Genomic DNA, 9,675 nt, shown 5'->3' on the forward strand with positions numbered 1-9,675 from the left:
CGATGTCTGTGGTGCTGTAGATGCGCTGCCATTGGCCGGTGAGGAGCAGCAAGAGCTTGAGTTGCTGGCACTTTCGGTGTGAGATCAATCGTCCGACGCTTTTGATTTTTCAGGGTTTTTTTTCAGTGGGCAATCAGGTGCAGCTGGTGGTAAACGTCGAAGCCCTGTTGGTCAGGGAAAGCCCGGAGCCCCGATGTCTGTGGTGCTGTAGATGCACTGCCAAAGTCCGGTGAGTAGCAGCAAGAGCTTGAGTTGCTGGCACTTTCGGTGTGGGAGGAATCGTCCGACGTTTGTTATTTTTCGGGGTTTTATTTCAGTGGGCGCCCAGGTGCAGCTGGTGGTAAACGTCGAAGCCCTGTTGGTCAGGGAAAGCTTGGAGCCCCGATATCTGTGGTGCTGTAGATGCGCTGCCAATGGCCGGGGAGGAGCAGCAAGGGCTTGAGTTGCTGGCACTTTTGGTGTTGGAGCAATCGTTCGACGTTCGTGATTTTTCGGGGTTTTATTTCAGTGGGCGCCCAGGTGCAGCTGGTGGTAAACTTCGAAGCCCTGTTGGTCAGGGAAAGCCCGGAGCCCCGATATCTGTGGTGCTGTAGATGCGCTGGGAACGGCCGGTGCGGAGCAGCAAGAGCTTGACTGGCTGGCACTTTCGGTGTGGGAGCAATCGTCCGACGTTCGTGATTTTTCGGGATTTTTTTTCAGTGGGCGCCCAGGTGCAGCTGGTGGTAAACGTCGAAGCCCTGTTGGTCAGGGAAAGCGCAGAACCCCAATGTCTGTGGTGCTGTAGATTCGCTGCCAAAGTCCGGTGAGTAGCAGCAAGAGCTTGAGTTGCTGGCACTTTTGGTGTGGGAGGAATCGTCCGACGTTTTTTATTTTTCGGGGTTTTATTTCAGTGGGCGCCCAGGTGCAGCTGGTGGTAAACGTCGAAGCCCTGTTGGTCAGGGAAAGCTCGGAGCCCCGATGTCTGTGGTGTTGTAGATGCGCTGGGAATGGGAGGTGAGTAGCAGGAAGAGCTTGAGTTGCTGGCACTTGCAGTGTGGGAGCAATCGTTTCACGTTTTTGATTTTTCAGGGTTTTATTTCAGTGGGTAACCAGGTGCAGCTGGTGGTAAATGTCGAAGCCCTGTTGTTCAGGGAAAGCTCGGAGCCCCGATGTCTGTGGTGCTGTAGATGCGCTGCCAATGGCCGGTGAGGAGCAGCAAGAGCTTGACTGGCTGGCACTTTCGGTGTGGGAGCAATCGTCCGATGTTCATGATTTTTCTTTTATTTTTTTCAGTGGGCGCCCAGGTTCAGCTGGTGGTAAACGTCGAAGCCCTGTTGGTCAGGGAAAGCGCAGAACCCCGATGTCTGTGGTGCTGTAGATGCACTGCCAAAGTCCGGTGAGGAGCAGCAAGAGCTTGAGTTGCTGGCACTTTCGCTGTGGGAGCAATCGTCCGACGTTCGTGATTTTTCGGGGTTTTATTTCAGTGGGCGCCCAGGTGCAGCGGGTGGTAATCGTCGAAGCCCTGTTTGTCAGGGAAAGCCCGGAGCCCCGATGTCTGTGGTGCTGTAGATGCGCTGGGAATGGCTGGTGAGGAGCAGCAAGAGCTTGACAGGCTGGCACTTTCGGTGTGGGAGCAATCGTCCGATGTTCGTGATTTTTCGTGGATTTTTTTTCAGAGGTCGCCCAGGTTCAGCTGGTGGTAAACGTCGAAGCCCTGTTGGTCAGGGAAAGCCCGGAGCCCCGATGTCTTTGGTGCTGTAGATGCGGTGCCAATGGCCGGTGAGGAGCAGCAAGAGCTTGACTGGGTGGCACTTTCGGTGTGGGAGCAATCGTTTGACGTTCGTGATTTTTCAGGGTTTTACTTCCAGTGCGCGCCCATTTGCAGCTGGTGGTAAACATTGAAGCCCTGTTGGTCAGGGAAAGCCCAGAGCCCCGATGTCTGTGGTGCTGTAGATGCGCTGCCAATGGCCGGGGACAAGCAGCAAGAGCTTGACAGGCTGGCACTTTGGGTGTGGGAGGAATCGTCGGACGTTTGTGATTTTTGGGTTTTTTTTTTCAGGGGGCACCCAGGTGCAGCTGGTGGTAAATGTCGAAGCCCTGTTGGTCAGGGAAGGCGCAGAAGCCCAATGTCTGTGGTGCTGTAGATTCGCTGCCAATGGCTGGTGAGGAGCAGCAAGAGCTTGAGTTGCTGGCACTTTCGGTGTGGGAGCAATCGTCCGATGTTCATGATTTTTCGGGTTTTTTTTCAGTGGGCGCCCAGCTGCAGCTGGTGGTAAATGTCGAAGCCCTGTTGGTCAGGGAAAGCCCGGAGCCCCGATGTCTGTGGTGCTGTAGATGCGCTGGGAATGGGCGGTGAGGAGCAGCTAGAGCTTGACAGGCTGGCACTTTCGGTGTGGGAGCAATGGTCCGACGTTCGTGATTCTTCGGGGTTTTTTTTTCAGTGGGCACCCAGGTGCAGCTGGTGGTAAACGTCGAAGCCCTGTTGGTCAGGGAAAGCCCGGAGCCCCGATGTCTGTGGTGCTGTAGATGCGCTGCCAATGGGCGGTGAGTAGCAGCAAGAGCTTGTGTTGCTGGCACTTTTGGTGTGGGAGCAATCATCCGACGTTTGTGATTTTTCGGGGTTCTTTTCAGTGGGAGCCCAGGTGCAGCGAGTGGTAAACGTCGAAGCCCTGTTTGTCAGGGAAAGCCCGGAGCCCCGATGTCTGTGGTGCTGTAGATGCGCTGCCAATGGCCGGTGAGGAGCAGCAAGAGCTTGTGTTGCTGGCACTTTTGGTGTGGGAGCAATCATCCGACGTTTGTGATTTTTCGGGGTTCTTTTCAGTGGGAGCCCAGGTGCAGCGGGTGCTAAACGTCGAAGCCCTGTTGGTCAGGGAAAGCCCGGAGCCCCGATGTCTGTGGTGCTGTAGATGCGCTGCCAATGGCCGGTGAGGAGCAGCAGGAGCTTGAGTTGCTGGCACTTTCACTGTGGGAGCAATCGTCCGATGTTCGTGATTTTTCGTTTATTTTTTTCAGTGGGCGCCCAGGTGCAGCTGATGGTAAATATCGAAGCCCTGTTTTTCAGGGATAGCGCAGAACCCCGATGTCTGTGGTGCTGTAGATGCACTGCCAAAGTCCGGTGAGTAGCAGCAGGAGCTTGAGTTGCTGGCACTTTCGGTGTCGGAGCAATCGTCCGACTGTCGTGATTTTTCGGGGTTTTACTTTCAATGGGCGCCCAGGTTGAGCTGGTGGTAAACGTCGAAGCCCTGTTGGTCAGGGAAAGCCCGGAGCCCCGATGTCTGTGGTGCTGTAGATGCGCTGCCAATGGCCGGTGAGGAGCAGCAAGAGCTTGACTGTCTGGCACTTTGGGTGTGGGAGCAATCGTCGGACGTTTGTGATTTTGGGGGATTTTTATTCACTGGGCGCCCAGGTTCAGCTGGTGGTAAACGTCGAAGCCCTGTTGGTCAGGGAAAGCCCGGAGCCCCGATGTCTGTGGTGCTGTAGATGGGCTGGGAATGGCCGGTGAGGAGCAGCAAGAGCTTGACTGGCTGGCACTTTTGCTATGGGAGCAATCGTCCGATGTTCGTGATTTTTCTTTTATTTTTCTCAGCGGGTGCCCAGGTTCAGCTGGTGATAAACGTCGAAGCCCTGTTGGTCAAAGAAAGCGCAGAACCCCGATGTCTGTGGTGCTGTAGATGCACTGCCAAAGTCCGGTGAGTAGCAGCAAGAGCTTGAGTTGCTGGCACTTTCGGTGTGGGAGCAATCGTCGGACGTTTGTGATTTTTGGGGATTTTTATTCACTGGGCGCCCAGGTTCAGCTGGTGGTAAACGTCGAAGCCCTGTTGGTCAGGGAAAGCCCAGAGCCCCGATGTCTTTGGTGCTGTAGATGCGCTGCCAATGGCCGGTATGGAGCAGCAAGAGCTTGACTGGCTGGCACTTTCGTTGTGGGAGCAATCGTCCGATGTTCGTGATTTTTCGGGGTTTTACTTTCAGTGGGCACACAGGTGCAGCTGGTGGTAAACGTCGAAGCCCTGTTGGTCAGGGAAAGCCCGGAGCCCCGATATCTGTGGTGCTGTAGATGGGCTGCCAAATTCCGGTGAGGAGCAGCAAGAGCTTGACTGGCTGGCACTTTCGGTGTGGGAGCAATCGTCCGATGTTTGTGATTTTTCGTTTATTTTTATCAGTGGGCGCCCAGGTGCAACTGGTGGTAAACGTCGAAGCCCTGTTGGTCAGGGAAAGCGCAGAACCCCGATGTCTGTGGTGCTGTAGATGCGCTGGGAATGGCCGGTGAGGAGCAGCAAGAGCTTGTGTTGCTGTCACTTTTGATGTGGGAGGAATCGTCCGACGTTCGTGATTTTTCGGGGTTTTATTTCAGTGGGCGCCCAGGTTCAGCTGGTGGTAAACGTCGAAGCCCTGTTGGTCAGGGAAAGCCCGGAGCCCCGATGTCTGTGGTGCTGTAGATGCGCTGGAAATGGGCGGTGATGAGCAGCAAGAGCTTGACATGCTGGCATTTAATGTGTGGCAGGAATCGTCTGACATTTGTGATTTTTGGGTTTTTTTTTTTCAGGGGGAACCCACGTGCAGCTGGTGGTAAATGTCGAAGCCCGGTTCGTTAGGGAAAGCCTGGAGCCCCGATGTCTGTGGTGCTGTAGATGCGCTGCCAATGGCCGGTGAGTAGCAGCAAGAGCTTGAGTTGCTGGCACTTTCGGTGTGGGAGGAATCGTCCGACGTTTTTTATTTTTCGGGGTTTTATTTCAGTGGGCGCCCAGGTGCAGCTGGTGGTAAACGTCGAAGCCCTGTTGGTCAGGGAAAGCCCAGAGCCCCGATGTCTGTGGTGCTGTAGATGCGCTGCCAATGGCCGGGGACAAGCAGCAAGAGCTTGACAGGCTGGCACTTTCGGTGTGGGAGGAATCGTCGGACGTTTGTGATTTTTGGGATTTTTTTTTCAGGGGGCACCCAGGTGCAGCTGGTGGTAAACGTCGAAGCCCTGTTGGTCAGGGAAGGCGCAGAACCCCAATGTCTGTGGTGCTGTAGATGCGCTGCCAATGGCTGGTGAGGAGCAGCAAGAGCTTGAGTTGCTGGCACTTTCGGTGTGGGAGCAATCGTCCGATGTTCATGATATTTCGGGTTTTTTTTCAGTGGGCGCCCAGCTGCAGCTGGTGGTAAATGTCGAAGCCCTGTTGGTCAGGGAAAGCCCGGAGCCCCGATGTCTGTGGTGCTGTAGATGCGCTGGGAATGGGCGGTGAGGAGCAGCAAGAGCTTGTGTTGCTGGCACTTTTGGTGTGGGAGCAATCATCCGACGTTTGTGATTTTTCGGGGTTCTTTTCAGTGGGAGCCCAGGTGCAGCGAGTGGTAAACGTCGAAGCCCTGTTGGTCAGGGAAAGCCCGGAGCCCCGATGTCTGTGGTGCTGTAGATGCGCTGCCAATGGCCGGTGAGGAGCAGCAAGAGCTTGAGTTGCTGGCACTTTCACTGTGGGAGCAATCGTCCGATGTTCGTGATTTTTCGTTTATTTTTTTCAGTGGGCGCCCAGGTGCAGCTGATGGTAAATGTCGAAGCCCTGTTGGTCAGGGAAAGCCCGGAGCCCCGATGTCTGTGGTGCTGTAGATGCACTGCCAAAGTCCGGTGAGTAGCAGCAGGAGCTTGAGTTGCTGGCACTTTCGGTGTGGGAGCAATCGTCCGACTGTCGTGATTTTTCGGGGTTTTACTTTCAATGGGCGCCCAGGTTGACCTGGTGGTAAACGTCGAAGCCCTGTTGGTCAGGGAAAGCCCGGAGCCCCGATGTCTGTGGTGCTGTAGATGCGCTGGGAATGGCCGGTGAGGAGCAGCAAGAGCTTGACTGTCTGGCACTTTGGGTGTGGGAGCAATCGTCGGACGTTTGTGATTTTTGGGGATTTTTATTCACTGGGCGCCCAGGTTCAGCTGGTGGTAAACGTCGAAGTCCTGTTGGTCAGGGAAAGCCCGGAGCCCCGATATCTGTGGTGCTGTAGATGGGCTGGGAATGGCCGGTGAGGAGCAGCATGAGCTTGACTGGCTGGCACTTTTGCTATGGGAGCAATCGTCCGATGTTCGTGATTTTTCTTTTATTTTTCTCAGCGGGTGCCCAGGTTCAGCTGGTGGTAAACGTCGAAGCCCTGTTGGTCAAAGAAAGCGCAGAACCCCGATGTCTGTGGTGCTGTAGATGCACTGCCAAAGTCCGGTGAGTAGCAGCAAGAGCTTGACAGGCTGGCACTTTCGGTGTGGGAGCAATCGTCGGACGTTTGTGATTTTTGGGGATTTTTATTCACTGGGCGCCCAGGTTCAGCTGGTGGTAAACGTCGAAGCCCTGTTGGTCAGGGAAAGCCCGGAGCCCCGATGTCTGTGGTGTTGTAGATCCGCTGGGAATGGGAGGTGAGTAGCAGGAAGAGCTTGAGTTGCTGGCACTTGCAGTGTGGGAGCAATCGTTTGACGTTTTTGATTTTTCAGGGTTTTATTTCAGTGGGTAACCAGGTGCAGCTGGTGGTAAATGTCGAAGCCCTGTTGTTCAGGGAAAGCTCGGAGCCCCGATGTCTGTGGTGCTGTAGATGCGCTGCCAATGGCCGGTGAGGAGCAGCAAGAGCTTGACTGGCTGGCACTTTCGGTGTGGGAGCAATCGTCCGATGTTCGTGATTTTTCTTTTATTTTTTTCAGTGGGCGCCCAGGTGCAGCTGGTGGTAAACGTCGAAGCCCTGTTGGTCAGGGATAGCACAGAACCCCGATGTCTGTGGTGCTGTAGATGCACTGCCAAAGTCCGGTGAGGAGCAGCAAGAGCTTGAGTTGCTGGCACTTTCGCTGTGGGAGCAATCGTCCGACGTTCGTGATTTTTCGGGGTTTTATTTCAGTGGGCGCCCAGGTGCAGCGGGTGGTAATCGTCGAAGCCCTGTTTGTCAGGGAAAGCCCGTAGCCCCGATGTCTGTCGTGCTGTACATGCGCTGGGAATGGCTGGTGAGGAGCAGCAAGAGCTTGACAGGCTGGCACTTTCGGTATGGGAGCAATCGTCCGATGTTCGTGATTTTTCGTGGATTTTTTTTCAGAGGTCGCCCAGGTTCAGCTGGTGGTAAACGTCGAAGCCCTGTTGGTCAGGGAAAGCCCGGAGCCCCGATGTCTTTGGTGCTGTAGATGCGGTGCCAATGGCCGCTTAGGAGCAGCAAGAGCTTGACTGGGTGGCACTTTCGGTGTGGGAGCAATCGTCCGACATTCGTGATTTTTCCGGGTTTTACTTCCAGTGCGCGCCCATTTGCAGCTGGTGGTAAACATCGAAGCCCTCTTGGTCAGGGAAAGCCCAGAGCCCCGATGTCTGTGGTGCTGTAGATGCGCTGCCAATGGCCGGGGACAAGCAGCAAGAGCTTGACAGGCTGGCACTTTCGGTGTGGGAGGAATCGTCGGACGTTTGTGATTTTTGGGATTTTTTTTTCAGGGGGCACCCAGGTGCAGCTGGTGGTAAACGTCGAAGCCCTGTTGGTCAGGGAAGGCGCAGAACCCCAATGTCTGTGGTGCTGTAGATGCGCTGCCAAAGTCCGGTGAGTAGCAGCAAGAGCTTGAGTTGCTGGCACTTTCGGTGTGGGAGGAATCGTCCGATGTTCATGATTTTTCGGGTTTTTTTTTCAGTGGGCGCCCAGCTGCAGCTGGTGGTAAATGTCGAAGCCCTGTTGGTCAGGGAAAGCCCGGCGCCCTGATGTCTGTGGTGCTGTAGATGCGCTGCCAATGGCCGGGGACAAGCAGCAAGAGCTTGACAGGCTGGCACTTTCGGTGTGGGAGCAATCGTCCGACGTTCGTGATTCTTCGGGGTTTTACTTTCAGTGGGCGCCCAGGCTCAGCTGGTGGTAAACGTCGAAGCCCTGTTCGTCAGGGAAAGCCCGGAGCCCCGATGTCTGTGGTGCTGTAGATGCGCTGCCAATGGCCGGTGAGGAGCAGCAAGAGCTTGTGTTGCTGGCACTTTGGGTGTGGGAGCAATCATCCGACGTTTGTGATTTTTCGGGGTTCTTTTCAGTGGGAGCCCAGGTGCAGCGAGTGGTAAACGTCGAAGCCCTGTTGGTCAGGGAAAGCCCGGAGCCCCGATGTCTGTGGTGCTGTAGATGCGCTGCCAATGGCCGGTGAGGAGCAGGAAGACCTTGAGTTGCTGGCACTTTCACTGTGGGAGCAATCGTCCGATGTTCGTGATTTTTCGTTTATTTTTTTCAGTGGGCGCCCAGGTGCAGCTGATGGTAAATGTCGAAGCCCTGTTGTTCAGGGAAAGCGCAGAACCCTGATGTCTGTGGTGCTGTAGATGCGCTGGGAATGGCCGGTGAGGAGCAGCAAGAGCTTGACTGGCTGGCACTTTCGGTATGGGAGCAATCGTCCGATGTTCGTGATTTTTCTTTTATTTTTCTCAGCGGGTTCTCAGGTTCAGCTGGTGGTAAACGTCGAAGCCCTGTTGGTCAAAGAAAGCGCAGAACCCCGATGTCTGTGGTGCTGTAGATGCACTGCCAAAGTCCGGTGAGTAGCAGCAAGAGCTTGAGTTGCTGGCACTTTCGGTGTGGGAGGAATCGTCCGACGTTTGTTATTCTTCGGGGTTTTATTTCAGTGGGCGCCCAGGTTCAGCTGGTGGTAAACGTCGAAGCCCTGTTGGTCAGGGAAAGCTCGGAGCCCCGATATCTGTGGTGCTGTAGATGCGCTGGGAATGGCCGGTGAGGAGCAGCAAGAGCTTGAGTTGCTGGCACTTTCGGTGTGGGAGCAATCGTGCGATGTTTGTGATTTTTCGTTTATTTTTTTCAGTGGGCACCCAGGTGCAGCTGATGGTAAATGTCGAAGCCCTGTTGGTCAGGGAAAGCCCGGACTCCCGATGTCTGTGGTGCTGTAGATGCGCTGCCAATGGCCGGTGAGGAGCAGCAAGAGCTTGACTGTCTGGCACTTTGGGTGTGGGAGCAATCGTCGGACGTTTGTGATTTTGGGGGATTTTTATTCACTGGGCGCCCAGGTTCAGCTGGTGGTAAACGTCGAAGCCCTGTTGGTCAGGGAAAGCCCGGAGCCCCGATGTCTGTGGTGCTGTAGATGGGCTGGGAATGGCCGGTGAGGAGCAGCAAGAGCTTGACTGGCTGGCACTTTTGCTATGGGAGCAATCGTCCGATGTTCGTGATTTTTCTTTTATTTTTCTCAGCGGGTGCCCAGGTTCAGCTGGTGATAAACGTCGAAGCCCTGTTGATCAAAGAAAGCGCAGAACCCCGATGTCTGTGGTGCTGTAGATGCACTGCCAAAGTCCGGTGAGTAGCAGCAAGAGCTTGAGTTGCTGGCACTTTCGGTGTGGGAGCAATCGTCGGACGTTTGTGATTTTTGGGGATTTTTATTCACTGGGCGCCCAGGTTCAGCTGGTGGTAAACGTCGAAGCCCTGTTGGTCAGGGAAAGCCCAGAGCCCCGATGTCTTTGGTGCTGTAGATGCGCTGCCAATGGCCGGTATGGAGCAGCAAGAGCTTGACTGGCTGGCACTTTCGTTGTGGGAGCAATCGTCCGATGTTCGTGATTTTTCGGGGTTTTACTTTCAGTGGGCACACAGGTGCAGCTCGTGGTAAACGTCGAAGCCCTGTTGGTCAGGGAAAGCCCGGAGCCCCGATATCTGTGGTGCTGTAGATGGGCTGCCAAATTCCGGTGAGGAGCAGCAAGAGCTTGACTGGCTGGCACTTTCGGTGTGGGAGCAATCGTCCGATGTTTGTGATTTTTCGTTTATTTT

The sequence above is a fragment of the Chlamydotis macqueenii genome, unplaced genomic scaffold (assembly GCF_036417535.1).
Source record: "Chlamydotis macqueenii isolate bChlMac1 unplaced genomic scaffold, bChlMac1.mat HAP1_SCAFFOLD_176, whole genome shotgun sequence".
In the NCBI taxonomy this organism is placed as follows: domain Eukaryota; kingdom Metazoa; phylum Chordata; class Aves; order Otidiformes; family Otididae; genus Chlamydotis; species Chlamydotis macqueenii.